This window comes from Siphateles boraxobius, unplaced genomic scaffold, assembly GCF_051911475.1.
Source record: "Siphateles boraxobius isolate OS27281-9 unplaced genomic scaffold, OSU_SipBor_1 2, whole genome shotgun sequence".
NCBI classification, from domain to species: Eukaryota; Metazoa; Chordata; class Actinopteri; order Cypriniformes; family Leuciscidae; genus Siphateles; species Siphateles boraxobius.
This window is the reverse complement of record NW_027508810.1, coordinates 12,458,100-12,475,396: the sequence shown is the minus strand read 5'-3', so window position 1 is coordinate 12,475,396 and position 17,297 is coordinate 12,458,100. Positions and strand designations below refer to the sequence as shown.

At 38.7% G+C, this 17,297-nt stretch overlaps 1 protein-coding gene across 2 annotated transcripts in view; it reads left to right on the top strand.

Moving 5' to 3' along the window:
- The window catches only part of htr4 (5-hydroxytryptamine receptor 4), a 161,843-nt gene that overhangs the window by 19,007 nt on the left and 125,539 nt on the right, over nt 1-17,297 (top strand). The gene's annotated exons all lie outside the window — the stretch shown is intronic.

Sequence of the window (17,297 nt, the reverse complement as noted above, 5' to 3'; positions counted from 1 at the left end):
AAATACTTTCTATCTTGGTATTAGCTTTCTGCATTCCGGTATCTACTTACAAACCGTCAGTGTCCTGTAACATCACAGGAGTCTCAAGCCACTAAACAACACAGTAATGACACTTATAAATAGCATGTGTGTGTTCTTTTTTTGTTTGTGTTGTGTCAGGTCCGCTGCTGTCAGTGAGATGTTATTTTGCTGTTTATGTTCAGTGCTGACTACAGGTGTTTTGTAATATTTTGTCACTGTAATCGGCTGATTTTGACAGACTTTTGACCAACACATTTTTCATGATAGTTCATGATTTTTGGATTGTTAAAAATGTATACTAATTTTTATTCATAAATATATATAAAGAGATTCACCGATAATACATTTCTCTGCAGATAGCCGATTATTCAAAATTATATCGATAGTTTGGGTTTCTTATGGGGAAATAAAACCTCTCCAAAAATAATGCTGCAAACTATACAGGGAACCCTCTCATTTGGTATACTACTATAATAGAGGTTAAAATTAAGAACAATTAATATATTTAAAGGGATAGTTCACCCAAAAATGAAAATTCTGTCAGTATTTACTCACCCTCATGTTGTTCCAATCCCGTAAGACCTTCGTTCATCTTCGGAACATGAATTAAGATATTTTTGATGAAATCTGAGAGCTGGATAACTCCTCCATACTAGTCCATAGGCTTCTTCAGGGATTGAAACTTGCCAGCCCCGAAAAGTCATTAAAGACATCGTTGAAATAGTCCAAGTGACTACAGTGGCTCAATCTTAAGTTTATCAAGCGACGAGAATACTTTTTGTGCGCAAAAACAAACAAAAATAACGACTTTATTTCAACTATTCATTTCCTTCTCTGCTGGCCTCTAGTCAGTTAAAGTTGCAGTAGGGAGTTTTGAGAAAATGTTGACTTAGCCTGAAAATTTGAACAAGCACAACTTACAGGTCCAACCCCCTTGCTCTCTGCTACGCTACAGCCCTCCCTCCACAGCTCCTCCCCCACAGCTCCTCCCCCACAGCGGAGCCTGCCGTGAACGCGCAGGCTAGTAAGCAGGACCACCGATGACGGCGGATTATAAACAGTTATGGAACATTCACTAATAGGGACGAAACATCAACAATATGCTTTACATTGACTATGGCCTGCCCATACTTTGACTACAAACTTGGTCCTCAAATCATTATGTATTTTGCAATACATGTAACTTTATAACGTTGCACTCTTTCTATAAGTTATAAATAGCTAATAAGATAACGTTAAAGGATTAGTTCACTTTTAAAAAAACTGTTGCTGATAATTTACTCACCCCCCTGTCATCCAAGATGTCCATGTCTTTCTTTCTTCAGTCGAAAAGAAATGAAGGTTTTTGATGAAAACATTCCAGGCTTTTTCTCCAAATAATGGACTTCAATAGGACACAAACGTTTCAAGAACCAAATGACAATTTCAGTGCAGCTTCAAAGGGCTTTATACGATACCAGACGATGATAAGGGTCTTATCTAGCGAAACGATCGGTCATTTCAAAAATAAATACAAAACTTTAAGTTTTATAAGCACAAATGCTCGCCTTGCTCTGTTCTGTGATGCACGTTCGTAATCCTGTTCGAACTCGTTCATCAAAATGAACAAATCTTTTTTCGAGTCATTTCGATCGTTGAATGTACGAAATGACTCCGAAAAAGACTAGTTCAAAATTAACAAATCTTTTTTCGAGTAATTTCATTCGTTGAATGAACGAAATGACTCGAAAAAAGATTCGTTCATTTGGATGAACGAGTTTGAACAGGAGAGTCACGAACGACGGTACGCGCTCGCGCTGTGCAAGAGAGGGGTGATCAGCGCGTACACGAGCGTGATTGACACTGCTAAGACATCCCTCCTGGCTCTGATTGGTTGTTTCTGACCGGGAGCGGTGTATTTCTGCAAATGGCAAAAGGACCACAGGGAGGAGCCAGAGGAGCTTGATTTTTTCCACAGATTATCTGTCTCATATTCTACTGTCAGGACATAATGACAGTTTTAACAAATATTTGTTTACAAAAGTGACCTACTGGAGCTTTAACTTCACTCCAGCTCTCAGATTTCATCAAAAATATCTTAATTCGTGTTCCGAAGATGAACGAAGGTCTTACGGGATTGGAACAACATTAGGGTGAGTAAATACTGACAGAATTTTCATTTTTGGGTGAACTAACCCTTTAACTGGTATTTATTTTCAGATATAATAATTACACTCAAATAAAAAGTGAAATATTTGTATGCAACTTGGGTTGCACATAAAGTAGTTTTCATAAAAACATGTCGTTATTCGTGCATACATATATAATTAACAGTAAATAAGCTCCTCTCTAGCTTTTTTTATTGCTAACTAACAAACTGTGAACACTGGATAACTTTCATGAGGCAAATGCAACGTTAAATGAGACATTGTGCACAAGCTATTTTATCCATGTCTATCTGTGGTTGAAACACTGATTAAGCGATTGCATGACACATGATTAATTTTGTAAAGTGGGAACACAAGTAGTAAAGTGGGGGGAAAAATGGGACCTTATCCTGAAGTATGTGTTTAATTGAATTTCAGCAGGCTAAAAAAGTTATACTGTTCATGGTGAACATTTTTTTTTCATAGTGTCAACTCCACTATGTCAATTCAAATTCCACTACTGAATGTGAAATATGAAAAAAGAAAGGGAGATTAATTCAAGTACAATGTCATTATTACAATTCAAATGAAAGGACGGTAAAGCTAGACAGCTCCGGCAGCGATCCAAGCCTCTGAGAATTCTATAACAATAGTGTCAGATCCCCCATTGAGGAAACACAACACTGCTGTCTGAGTGTGTGATTATTACTGCACCTGTAGTGTTACACTTCATCGGGGATAATGCGATGTCTCTGCAAACATTTTCATTCATAGCGGCTAACATCGCCGATACCACCATGTGCTCTATTTCACAACAAACCAAATGGCAATATCTCCCTCCTTTCAGTTGTTTATCTGCAGAATGTCCTTCTCTCTGGGGAAGGCCGAACTCCTTATCCCTTTGTCACTGTGTATGACATTTTGGATCACCATCTTCTTGAAGAATCTCTCCAGAGTGTCTTGGAAGCGACTGCAGTTTATGCTGAAGAAGACAGCCGAGGGTTTTCCGGGTGTGTGGTGTGCTTAGATGAGGAATTCTTTGATCTAGTGTTTTGAGACTTATCATCGTGGCGTAACTTTAATCAAAGCAGGCATGAATTAAGAAAGAATGATGGTACCACTGCAGAATAAAATTTGAAGATCATCATTTTATAATTAGAGCCTGTCCTCTGCATCATCATAAGAGGTAAATCCCAGCATGCAGGAAGATTCAGCTGAATCTAAGTTAATGAATGTTTCAGCATGGTTGGGAACTTAGTTGTGAACCTACTATTGTACTTACCTGTGAACTGCTGCTATGAGGGGGGCAACGGATCTATACACGACCTGGCTCTCTCTTAATGAGATGCAGTTGAGAGAAGTCATGCACAATTTATGTCCTTTGTTTGAAATAGCAGGTAAAACCTAATTTCATACGATACAATTTCATTTTGTTAAGAATAGCCCTGCTTTTTATACGATCTCTGTAACTAAAGGTGCACGGTCTCTTGTGTTATGTACAGTTCTGTGAGACCAGAAACCTCTGTGTGAGCTGCTGGCTCTTTTCCAGCGGCTCAGAGCAGTCGGAGGGAGGCCTCTGGGGACAGGGAAACCCAGCGCTGCTCAAACGGGAGCCCTGCTTTTTTGAATTATCCACTGGGTCTGCTCGGCTGCAATAAATCTACCCGGGCGCATAGTGCACCTCACCCTGGAGATTTCCTGCTGTAATAATGATAACACGATCAGAAGCAAACAGCAAGCGTTTGATGCTGTTTCTGGAGGACTGATTTAGTTTAGGTGATCAAAAGATAAACTGTTCAAACACTTTATAGTCTTAAGCAACATGTTGATCAATGGAGGCCTATCTATTAAAATTATAGTTTGTGTTTTTGTGTGGTGTTTGGCCCTGCAAAAATTACACCCACAATGCAAGGGTGTTTTGGGTGCTTTCCAGGGCTTTGCGAAGTGGTTCCTTGGATGTTTGTGGTTGTCGCTATATGGTTGTTTTCTAGTTTATTATAAAATAGCTGGTTAAGAGATATATGATATTCCGATATATATAGTATCACTATGGTTCAGATCTATCCTTTAATGTACTTTAAATATATAGGTGTTTGTTCAAATTACTATTGTGAACCCATTTGATATCAAATTGTTGTTCCCAGCCTCATACATTTGTTCTCCTTCGGATTGACCAATGAAACAAGTGAAAGTATGTGGTTTCTTCTTGGTCACAGTCTTAAAATTGCCCTGTAAGACAAAATTGCCCAGTAGAATATTACAAACAATAAAGTAATTTATTCTCTCTCTTTCTCTCTCTCTCTCTCTCTCTCTCTCTCTCTCTCTCTCTCTCTCTCTCTCTCTCTCTCTCTCTCTCTCTCTCTCTCTCTCTCTCTCTCTCTCTCTCTCTCTCTCTCTCTCTCTCTCTCTCTCTCTCTCTCTCTCTCTCTATATATATATATATATATATATATATATTTCTCTTTTTTTCCTAGCATGTATTTAATACTTAACAAAACTTTGTAACAATACTTTGAAATCATTTTTAGAATGTAATAAAACATAATCAGTTACTTATTCAAAAATTATGCTCTATTTTTTCCCACGGGTCTCAACTGTGACCACATACATTGTAAACATTGTGCTGTGAGCAAGATTTATTAAGCTTTAGAGATGTTATTAATAAATGAATAATAGACTGATTAATCCTTGGAACAATTAATACTTTTACAGTGGAAGTTGAATATGTTTTATGACAGGTTGGGCATACTACTTTTTTTCGGCCCAACATATGAGGTACACAAATCTATAGGCTACTGCACAAATTAATCTATTAAGTCTAACACATGTCAAAAGTAGCAGTTGTAAAAGTTTAATGACAGGTTTGGTATGCATCTGGTAAAACTTTAGAATAAATTGAGTAGTAACACTTCAGCTACTACTATTAATTGTAAAGTAACTGGAAACAAGATTAACTAATCAGTAAGTAATATCAAATATAGGACAAATATTGTTCCTTAATAAGATCATCAAAATGTGCTGAATGAGATTGGCCTAATTAAGAACTAATAACTACAGTACCTATGAATTATAAATAATTACTAATTAACTGCTAATCACAACATTAACGTGTATGAGATGTGAGCAGTTGTCTTTTTTTTACTCTCAATGTGGTCATAAAATGTTAAACTAATTACTGAAGTATTACCTAGTCACTCTTCAAGAACTACTATTGATCTCTGGACCATTATTTTAAAGTGAAAAAAAAATCACTTTAAAATAATGGTCCACTAAATATTGGTCACAAATGTAACTCGTGGGATTAAATGGATTGAGTAAGAGCAAGAGTAATATTGATGTTTGCCTATAAATACACCACTGATTATTATTGTGGGTAAACAGTGTGAAATGCTAAATTAAATTATACAGATTCCATAATGAATTTAGAAGATGTTCAGCATTGTCAGAAACATAAAGTGGAAGAGAAAACGTACTTGTTTACTAACGTAACCTCGGTTCTCTCTAGAGAGGGAACGAGTACTGCGTAATACATTACGCTATGGGGAAAACCTCTTTTCCACGAGATATTGAAGCCAAAAATTATCCTTAATTTTGAATTAATGTAAAACGCTGTGTGGGTAGCATGCAGACATAGGCAGACGGCTCGCGCGCCTATTGGCTGCCCTGCGGCAACAGCAGCAGCCTATCGAGAGAGGCCCTGCGTGACGTGATACCCAATGGGGGCGCTTTGCGTCCATTTCGTCACCTCCCGCCAGAATAGGCGTGGTCATGGCCTATAAATACGCTCGACAGGCTGATACAAAATGGTTTTCGTCACTGAAGCGAACCAGCGCTGTTGTATGCACGGCAAGATACGCATTACTCGTTCCCTCTCTAGAGAGAACCGAGGTTACGTTAGTATCTCTCGTACTGCGTAATATCTTACGCTATGGGGAACACAATGCAACACGCCGTGCGCACTGGGATCCGACACCAAAGTCCCAAGGGCAGTAGCCCGGGGCCCATATAGTGCATAATCACCGTAGACTCACAGAGAGTCGGAGAAGAGAGGCTACAAGCATCATTCCCCATGAAATAGCATCCCACAGGAGCTAGTTATGTTAACAGTGTTTCACGCAGACAGGGTGAAAGTGTTCAGCCTGAACTGGGTATAAGTACGGGTTATTCAACACCCATGTAGCTGTTCTATCGATCAGTGAGCGATGCACAAGCAAAACTCAGCATTCTGCGCCGGCGCAGGGGGCAGATAGTACTGAATTCTAGACCGACAGCAGCTTGGCCTGTAAGAAAGAGAGAGTGTGAGTCGCGACGGCGAACACACACTCTCAGCAGAGTAAAAGGATATTGATGCCGGAAAGCGTAGCAGGTACAGCAGCTGAAGGCAGTGAGGTGAAGGCCAGCGGCTTCAGACTCGAAGGCTCGTCCCGCTGAAGGCTTACTATCAGACGGCGCGGCTTCTCACCCCGGATCCAGCGATGCAGTAGTGCTTCGCTGAAGAGATGAAAATCAGTTTGTATCAGCCTGTCGAGCGTATTTATAGGCCAAGGCCACGCCTATTCTGGCGGGACGTGATGAAATGGGCACAAAGACCCCCCCATTGGGTATCACGTCACGCAAGGCCTCTCTCGATAGACTGCTGCTGTTGCCGCAGGGCAGCCAATAGGTGTGCGAGCCGTCTTGCCTATGTCTGCATGCTGCCGCACAGCTTTTTACATTAATTCAAAATTAAGAATAATTTTTGGCTTCAATATCTCGTGGAAAAGAGGTTTTCCCCATAGCGTAATATATTATGCAGTACGAGAGATACTCTCGTTAGAGAACACAGATTTCTTATCATGATCATGATGTTATCTGTAACAATGATAACAGTGAGGGTATGGGACGCCGTTTTACTCAGCATGACAAGACAAATGGCCTAACATGTCTATTGCTGTACATAAATCTATAGGCTCCCACACACATATGCCGATTTACTTTCTCAAATGAGTCTGACGTGCCAAAATGGGGAGAAAATATGAGCTTTGACATGTTTTCAAACACTCCTCATCAAGGGTAAAGGTTTCTGATAGCCCCCAAAATACATTCAGCATTGATGACATGACATCTAAAAATGCCTGTAAATTACCCAGAAGTATGAAGCTTACAAGCCCTAAATGATCCACATTTGATTCCATGCCAGTCATCCTTTGGAGATGCACACTCTTTCACATTCATCCCAAAAGACTCTTTTGTCCTCAAGGATGGAAGAGTCACATGTGCCCTTAGAAAAGTCATGCTTGACACTTAGCCCAACCCATTCCCAGGTGCAAGTTATTAACATATTTCCCATTTAATTACTGTCAATCTGCAGAACAGGATGGAAAAAAAAAAAAAAATGATGATTTATAATAGTCAGGAAACGCATTTCCCAATGTGCGCCTATTGGATGAGAGTTCAGTTCCATTGAGATGCCGTATTCATTCAGGGATTCGAAGTGTTCATCTGCAAAGGGAATTGGGGAAATGATATCACATCTCTAATGTATGGAAAGTAAACCTTGTATTTGCACTTCTAAAAGTGTGCTCTTTGTCGCATGTGAATTTCTCATTCTCTTGAAATACTTCACCTGAGGCATTCAGCAGTAGTGCTCCAGTGAAACCAGGCTGATGCATATCATGTGATAAACAGCTTTGAATGGACTGAATTTATGCCCTTTAAAACAGTTAGATTTATTATATTATAACATGCTGTGGCAGCAGGATGGGGTCGAGGGCCGTGGGAGGACGGCGGCAGGCCCGATCTTCTTCCTTCCCGGGTTTCGGCACCAGTGTAACGCAGTTCGTTGTTATGGGAAGAAGGAGGCGGGTACCGGCGAAAATTTAACAACTTTAATAATAAAATAAACAAATACAAAATGAAAGTAAAGACACAACGACTATGCAGCTGATATCGTCGAAAAGCGCAAAGCATATGGGCCAATCAAAGCTGCCCTGAAGGAGAGGGGGATCCGATTCCAGACACCCTACACGAGGATGCGAGTACACTGGGACTCCGGGCTACGGATCTATGGGAGTGCGGATGAAGCAGCTCAGGATTTGATTAAACGTGGATTTCAGATAAAGACTACCGCATCGAAGAGGAACGCTGCAAGAGCTGTTGAGGAACGTCTGAATGAACTGTTGCCATGGAAACGCACCAACACTCCGGACAGAGCAGCTCAACGTGCAAGAGAGAGGCTTACAGAGTTTAGAAGAGACCTGCCACTACATAGTTAATGAGATAACTATGGCCCAGAGGAAGAATAAATGAGGCTAACTTTACAAGTATTAGTAGCAAAATAGCCTACGCATTTAAATTTTTTTTTTTTTTTTGATTCACGACAGGTTTCTCAGGCAGGCTAGCATGGGCCTACCTACGGATACTCCCTTCTGTTTATTTTCGACTCTATTTCCATTTTGACAGTCCGCTATAAAAAAAATAAAATAATAATAATAATTTAAAAAAATAAAAATAAAAAAAAAGTCTTATGACTTAATCCAAATAGTTCATGAAACTGACTGAGGAGCTTTCTTAAGCGCTTAATGTTGGACATTTCTAGTGAAAATGAGTATTTCCTCATTACTAGGGAGGGCCCCTACGAAAATGAGGCACCTTTCCCTCCTCCCACCAACAGGGACCATGAAGGATGGGGAAATCCATCCTTGTTTTCGGAAGGCACAAAGTTCTATGTTCAATTGATGTTCAATGTTTTTTTTACTTTTGTTATGTTGAACTCTGGATTACAACTTTTCATCCATGGGAATGATATTACGTGAATGAATAACATAAAGATACTGTCGTGGAATGTTAATGGTCTTAATAATCCCATTAAAAGACGGAAGGTAATGACCAGGTTAAAACAGCACAAATCTCAAATTATATATCTACAAGAAACACATTTGTCTGGGCAGGAATGCGAGAAACTTAAGAGGTTTGGTTATAACAATACATTTTATAGTTATTTCCGTCATGGGTGTAGAAGAGGGGTGACTATACTAATTTCAGATTCAGTTAAATTTGAATGTTCTAAAGTGATTAACGATAAGGAAGGAAGATTTATTATTGTAAAAGGAAAGTTAGAAAATGAAAAAGTGACACTGGTTAATGTTTATGCCCCTCCCAACAGTGGAAAACATTTCATCAAAACTCTGCTCGACAAAATTATTCTGGAAACAGATGGCATTTTGATATGTGGGGGCGATTTTAATATTGTGTTGAATGATAAACTAGATACAACAAACAAAAACAAAAAATGCAACCACATTACTAAAATAATCAAAACTACATTTAAAGAATTTGGTATAGTGGACCTTTGGAGGGAATTTCACCCCCTTAAAAAGGATTACACTCATTACTCGGCCCCTAATGATAGCTACTCCAGAATTGACTATCTATTTATGAATAAAAATGAGTTGTACCGAGTACAGGAGTGTGAAATTGAAGGTGCAGACATATCAGATCACTGTGCAGTTTACCTAAAACTCCAGCTGAAAACACAAGAGAAAAGTAAATTATGGAGACTAAATGTTGGAATTCTGAATCATAAAAAAATAGCTGAAGAGATTAAAGAGGAGATTAAACTATATCTAGCTGTAAATGACAATGGAGAGGTTAGCCCTGTCATTCTGTGGGATGCCCTTAAAGCAGTCCTGAGAGGGAAAATTATAGCTAAGACAGTGTCTATTAAAAAAGCTAGAGAAGAAGCATTTAAGAGAGAAAAGGAGAAACTATCTGAAATTGAACAGCTACATAAGAGCACACGCGATTCCTCATTATTACCTCAAATTAAAGAAGCTAGGGATAATATTGATAAAATGTTAAGTATAGAAACTGAAAAGAAGATTCGATTTTTAAAACAATCATATTATGAAGTGGGACCAAGGGCTACCAGATTACTAGCAAAAAGATTAAAAAAGCAACAGGCTGATAGAACAATTCACAAAATACGAGATATAGACACAAACCAGATGACATATGAACCCAAAGAGATTGAATCCAATTTTAGGAACTACTATAAAAATCTGTACAGCCAACCTCCATCATCCACTACTGACCAAATGAGAATGTTTCTAGAGAATCTTGACTTACCAGCAATTGGGAAAAAACAAAATGACCTTTTGACCTCACCCATTACAGTATCAGAAATAGAGAAAGCAGTCAGTAGATTAAAAGCGAAAAAATCCCCGGGTAGTGATGGCCTACCAGCTGAATGGTACAAAACATTCAGGGAGCAACTTATACCATTACTTGTGTCATCATTTAATTATACACTTGACCATGGCAAACTACCACCATCCTGGAAGGAAGCAGTAATAACAGTGATCCCTAAGGGGATTAATAAGGATACCTGCTCAGGCTACAGACCGATTTCTATACTTAATGTAGATTATAAATTATACACCTCAATTTTGAACAAGAGATTTGAACAATTTATGAACGACATCATAGATGAGGATCAGACGGGTTTTATTAAGGGGCGCCAAACCCATGACAATATAAGGAGAACCCTACATATTATTGAACACGTTAAGCAAAACAATACCAGTGCAGCCTTGATAAGTCTTGATGCAGAGAAGGCATTTGACTGTGTCAATTGGGCATTTCTTTATCAGACACTTGAAAAATTTGGATTGAATAAGAAGGCTGTTCAATGTATTAAGACACTTTATCAAAAGCCGACTGCTAGGATAAAAATTAATGGGAGTCTAACTGAGAGTATACAGTTAGAAAGATCTACCAGACAAGGTTGCTGCCTATCACCAACGCTGTTCGCATGTTTTATAGAGCCCCTGGCGCAAGCAATTAGGCAGAATACAGATCTGAGAGGGATAAGGGTTGGGGATGAAGACCACATCATTGGTCTTTTTGCTGATGATGTGATCTGCTATTTAGGAGACCCAGACGCATGCCTTCCAATATTAATTAATCAACTCGAGGCGTTCGGTGTCTATTCAGGTTATAAGTTAAACTTTGCCAAAACACAGATCTTATCATTGAACTATCTACCATCCAAAAATATACAACAAAAATACAATCTCAATTGGAATGCAAATACAATGAAATACCTTGGGGTTACCTTAACAAGAGGAATGGATGATCTATATGAGACCAACTATGTTAAAGTGGATAAATCCATTAGAAATGATGTAGAGAGGTGGAATGTCCTTTCTCTGGACTTTAGTTCCCGGATAGAGACTATAAAAATGAGCTTCCTCCCTCGACTCCTCTACCTCTTCCAATCACTCCCTATTGAGATTCCAGAGAATCAATTTAGAACGTGGGATAAAGTTATCTCTAGGTTTATATGGAATGGTCAAAGGCCAAGAATCAAATATGAAACTTTACAGCTTGGAAAACATGAAGGAGGTATGGCGCTCCCAAATCTTAAGGAATATTTTCATGCAGCACAACTTAGACCTTTAGTCTGCTGGTGTGCTAAGGATTATGAGGCTAAATGGAAAAACCTAGAGCAGTATGTACAAGGGAGGGAAATTCAAAGTCTTATTGGGGATGAAGGGGAAGCTAAGGATTTATTTAAACAGATAGATGCTATCACCCAGTTTTCATTAAAATTGTGGTTCAGCATAATACGAAAATATAAATTAGAGGCAGATCTCCCTCTACTTAGATGGATAGCTTATGACAGGCACTTCACCCCGAATACTCTTGACCAGAGATTCCAACAATGGAGACTGAATGGAATAACAGCACTGTGTACAGTAATGAAGGACGGGAATTTTATGAGTTTTGAAGAGATGAAACAAAACTTTACATTATACAATCAGGATCATTTCAGATACTTACAATTAAGGGATTTTTATATGAAGGAAGTAAAACCAAAAGTAAATCTGGGGGAAAACGGTATAATTAGAACTATAATAGGAATATACAACTCAAGGAAATACAGAATAATATCTACATTATACCAGCAACTGATGGAGAGGAAGGGAAATACAACGTCATATGTCAAGCAGAAGTGGGAAAAAGAGCTAGGTATGAATATATCTGAAGAAGACTGGTTACATATATGGAATACACAACAATCTACCACATCGTCTCGTATATGGAGGGAATTCTGTTGGAAAAATGTAATACGATTTTTCATTACACCTAAAATTAAGAGCAAATTTTTGTCAGTACCACAACCATGTTGGAGACAGTGTGGAGCGGTAAATGTAAACCATTCACATGTCTTTTGGCTCTGTCCTGTTATTACACAGTTTTGGGAGGATGTCCACTTGGTTATTGTTGAAATCTTGGGTTATGATATACCCAAGTCATGTTCAGTGCTGTATTTTGGTAATATGAAAAGAAACATTGTGTCAAGAGAAGACCGATACCTGTTTAAAATTTTGTTAGCAGCATGTAAAAAGGCCATTACGAAAAGATGGTACAAGCCGGACCCCCCAACACGAGATGAATGGCTGAAACTAGTGTCTGAAATAAGTGTAATGGAATGGTTGACTCATAAGATAAGAGTTCAAGAGGATCAATGCACAAATAATTGGGGAAAATGGACTGTATTTACATCCCAACGACAAGAAGAGGTCTGAAGTTGATGTATCTCATTCACTGAATTGTAAGTTTAGGTGATCCAGATTGTTCTTTTTTTTTTTTTTTTTTTCTTCTCTCGTTGGTTTGTGTTTGTTTGTTTTACTAATTATAATTTTTGTATATATGTGATGAAACTATAAAAATAAAGTATAAAAAAAAAAAAAAAAAAAAAAAAAAAAAGAAAGTAAAGACAGCAGCCCCTCACGGACGACTGCTGTCACATATAACAAAACACAACATAAATCCAGGCCTGCCCTCTCTTGATGTCCACTGTCGTAGCTCCGGCTTTTATGCTTCCGCTCCTCCGTGAGAGATACGAGACCGGTGAGTCGCGCAGGCGTCGCTCATCAGTAATCACGCCACCGCCCACAGCCCTCGACCTCCTGCTCACCAGACATGCATTATACGGAATCTATACTGATTTACTGTACGTCAAGAGTATTTCAATCTGCCCTCCCTCCCAGTGCTGAATGCCGTGTACATTGTGTGTGGCCTTGTATACGAATCTATAGCCGAATGAGGTCTAATATTCACTGACCTATGGAGAATATCTAGATCCATTCGCATGGTCACTGCTGATTTGTCTCATGATTCTGCAGGGTGTCTGCTCAACTTATTGTTCTTGGAGAGCAAAGGCACATTTGTCAAGAAAATATAAAAAAAAGAATAACCAAAGGCCAGGGCTAGCTGATTTATTGGGGCAGCATGTCAGGATAAATTGCAAGATGTTTCCCATAGTTTACTTTGGGCAAAGTTTGCATGGTTAAGGAAAATGTCCCTGGCTTTCTGAGTTGGGAACATGACAATGAAAGAAATTATGGTGGAAGAATGTGAATTGGAATCATGGACTGTAAAAAAAGATGGACAACGAACCTTCACTCTCTTCCATTGTAGAAAAGTGAAGCCGCCAATGTCCCAATATGGTGCTGACATCTTGCGCTGATTCAGGACCCGAGTCTGCGCAGTAGTGAACGTGAAGTGGAGCCGCGGTTTCAAGGCCTCACCCACACTCCCGCAGAATCTCCAATCTCCTCCTGAAAATCCAGAAAAACGGTCTGGATCAGTGACTCCTAGAAGCTGTTAATCAAAGCTGTCAATCATGACTTCACACTCCTGTTTTTATAGCATCAAATAACTAAATAAAAACAAACTTATTTCAAAAAACGAACACTTGAACTTACATAAACGTGATAAAACTACCTAAAAGGGCAGAAACCATCTTTGGAAAAAATGTATTGGAAGTGTAATTTGATTGTTTTTGTTTGTCTCACGTCCCATTAGATTACATGGAGAGGGCGAGCTATACTGGATCCATTTTGGCGTCACTTTTTAGGAGGGCACAATTTTTTGTGGCACGTTAATTGGAATGGGCCATCATTTAGTTGTCATCGTTAACTGTACAATTTCGCTTTTTTTGCATTTTAGATAAAGAGTAGTGATATGGCTTGACTGAAAGACTTCTCATTTAGATGAAGTGACAGGCTTATGTTACAAAACTACATGTCACCTTATGTATTTTGTTTTTTTTATCCCTATGGGAAAGATAGATGTATGGGAAAAATACTCCTGAAACCAAAGCCGTTGAAAAAGTTGACAGGCACTGTTGTTCTTCACTCTATACTACATTCAATCGAAGCAGTTTCTGATTTTAAAGCCATATGATCAAAACCCATGCATGTTTAATGTTGTTCATTATCCACACTATTAACAAGTTTGTTTAGTTAATTTAAAAAACTCACAGATTCTGATCACATTAAAGTTTATTAGGAGAATTTGCTTCACTGCTGAACATTTGGAATTGCAAATGCCTGCTTTTGAGAGGGTCAATTGTTCATTGATCTTGGTAAATTCACACTGTGCACTTTGTGCCTTTAATCAGCATATTTGTCCTTCATGAGTGTTGCTGTGAAATCAGAACATGTTGTTGAGAATTAATGAAAATGAAGGGCCTAAGTTCAGGTTTAGATTGTCAGCGGTTTCACTCTTGGACGGTTTCCCAGCAATTGAGGACAAATTTCCCTCTAGCCTTCATATCAATATAAATTGAAAAACAACAGGTAGGACTGAATATGTGACGTGGCAGACAGCATGAATGTTCAAACCAGCCACGCTGCAGTGCTAGGCTTTCAGAGTACTGTGTTTTTTCACCAGCTGTCTTTGTTCCATTTTTGGTGGGTTTTTTTTTTTACACAGGACTGCATAACTTCACTTTTTTGGCATTAAATGTCTCTGTATATAATAAATAAAACAGAGATTGCAGCAAAAAAAGCATACTTCCCCCTTTTTGACTGGCTCAATATTTTAGACATTTTCTCTTAGCAGAGAAAGTAATAAATTGTTAAAATAGTAGTGTTTATGAATAGTACAATTATACAATAAATAGTTTATTATATAATAAGTAGATTGAGGAGGACTTCAATTTAACTTGATCTGTTGCCATTGTTCTCAGAGAAAAGCATGTTTTCAGTTAGAGTTCAGTCTGGAGTCTGGGATTTTTGACACGGCTCTCACACCGAAAAGAAAACATGTAGGAATTAAGTACCATTTGGCCTAATTACATGACATCATATTACAGATAGACTTCTCAAAGTCAAAGTCCCTCTACTGAGTCACAGCAGATGTGAGTCTGTGTTCTGCTTTTGAAAAATCAAGAGTCCATGTCACAAAAAATAAATAAGACCTTTGTAGTATACGTTTTTATATGTATTTATATTTGGCTTTAATTCATTTTTTATTTCAGTTTTAGCACTAGAAATGTTAGTACTAATTTCAGTTTGTTGCCAAAACATTTATAATTTTCATTTAAGTTTAGTGTTTTTTTTTATTATCTAATATTTATATCTAATTTTTATTTCAGATTTATATAAATTACAGATAATTATTTGTAATAGTTTTAGTTTTAGATTAAGTTAACAATAACACTGATGTCTACTTCATTTAATGTAGAGTTTTTATATTAAGGCCCTTTTCAGACTCATATAATATGCGATGTGACACAAAAGCTCCTAATTAGTTTAAATGAGAAATTATAAAGCATTGCAACATGCTGTCTAGAAATGTGGTGTTTTGCAGCGGAAGTTAACCAAAGGGACAGCGTGTACCAAATGACCTGGGGTTGACTCACTGAGTGCTTTGATTCAGCCACTATGTTCTGATTGCACCCTCAGTTCAATTACATTCTTGGGGTCAAAGGTTTCACCAGTCATTACACACAGTGAACACAGCCGAGTGAGCGGCCATCTGCAGGCATTGACTTTTGTCTTTCTTTGGCTGATTTCCTTAATCAAGGCAATTTTAAAATTCCACAGCATTTGGAAAACAGACTTTACCACAGGAAAATAGCACACATTGTCAAAAAGTTGTAATGAAGGGAGAGAGACAGAATAATTATATTACTAACGTTACACATACAATTATAGCATTATTTATTGTTTTAGCACTTTTATGATGGCAAGCAGTAAACGATTTATGGTGCAAAAAGCTCTGGAACAATTACTGGAGAGTGACGAGGAGAAAGCATTGCTTAGAAAATTCTAAGCATTCCTAAGAAAAACGCCTGGGACTATTTGTAAATAAAGTTACATTTTTCATTGTTCTTTACACATTTTATTTAACAATTACACATGTCTGTCAAGCAAAGGATTTGACAAATATATTTTTTGTTCAAAAACTGGTCACTATTGTTGTGTGATGTGTGATTTTCAGAAATAAATGCCAAAAATCGAATTTCCGTTTTTGAAATTCTCTAGTTTATAGTACATTTTCACTCATACTTCCTTTATAAACATATTACATGCGTGCTTATGTTAGCTTACGGTCTTCTGAATCCATAGATACAAAACACATAGTGTTCCATCTCCATTACATATAGTTTATAAGCCCAAATGTAAAAATAGAGAAAACGACCAAAAAGAGCTTAGTCCCCAGAGGGTTAAATAGCAAACAGAAACGAGATAATTAACCAGACACAGTTGGGACAAATTAACTCATAATGACAGTAACCAAAGAAACAAAAGACTGGTGGGAAACAGAACAAATTAACACGGGAACTGATCAAAAATACAAACAGAAAGTCCAAACACAAACTGAAATGTGACATACTGGGGTGGGCCTACGCTTAGGGTTAACAGACAGCCACCAGGGTGGTGCCGGCAGCTCAGGGGACCAGGGCGGACCAGAGTCTCTGATGAGACGAGACTCTGGAAGGGCGACCCTGACGATGATAGGACGAGACTCTGGAAGGGCGACCCTGATGATGACAGGACGAGACTCTGGAAGGGCGACCCTAATGATGACAGGACGAGACTTTGGAAGGGTGGCCATGACGATGAAAGGACGAGACTCTGGAAGGGCGACCCTGACGATGAGAGGACGAGACTCTGGAAGGGCGGCCATGATGATGACGGGACGAGACTCTGGAAGGGTGGACCAGAGTCTCTGACGGGACGAGACTCTGGAAGGGCGACCATGACGATGACGGGATGAGACTCTGGAAGAGCGGTCTTGACGATGACGGGACGAGACTCTGGAAGGGCGGCCATGACGATGACAGGACGAGACACTGGAAGGGCGGCCATG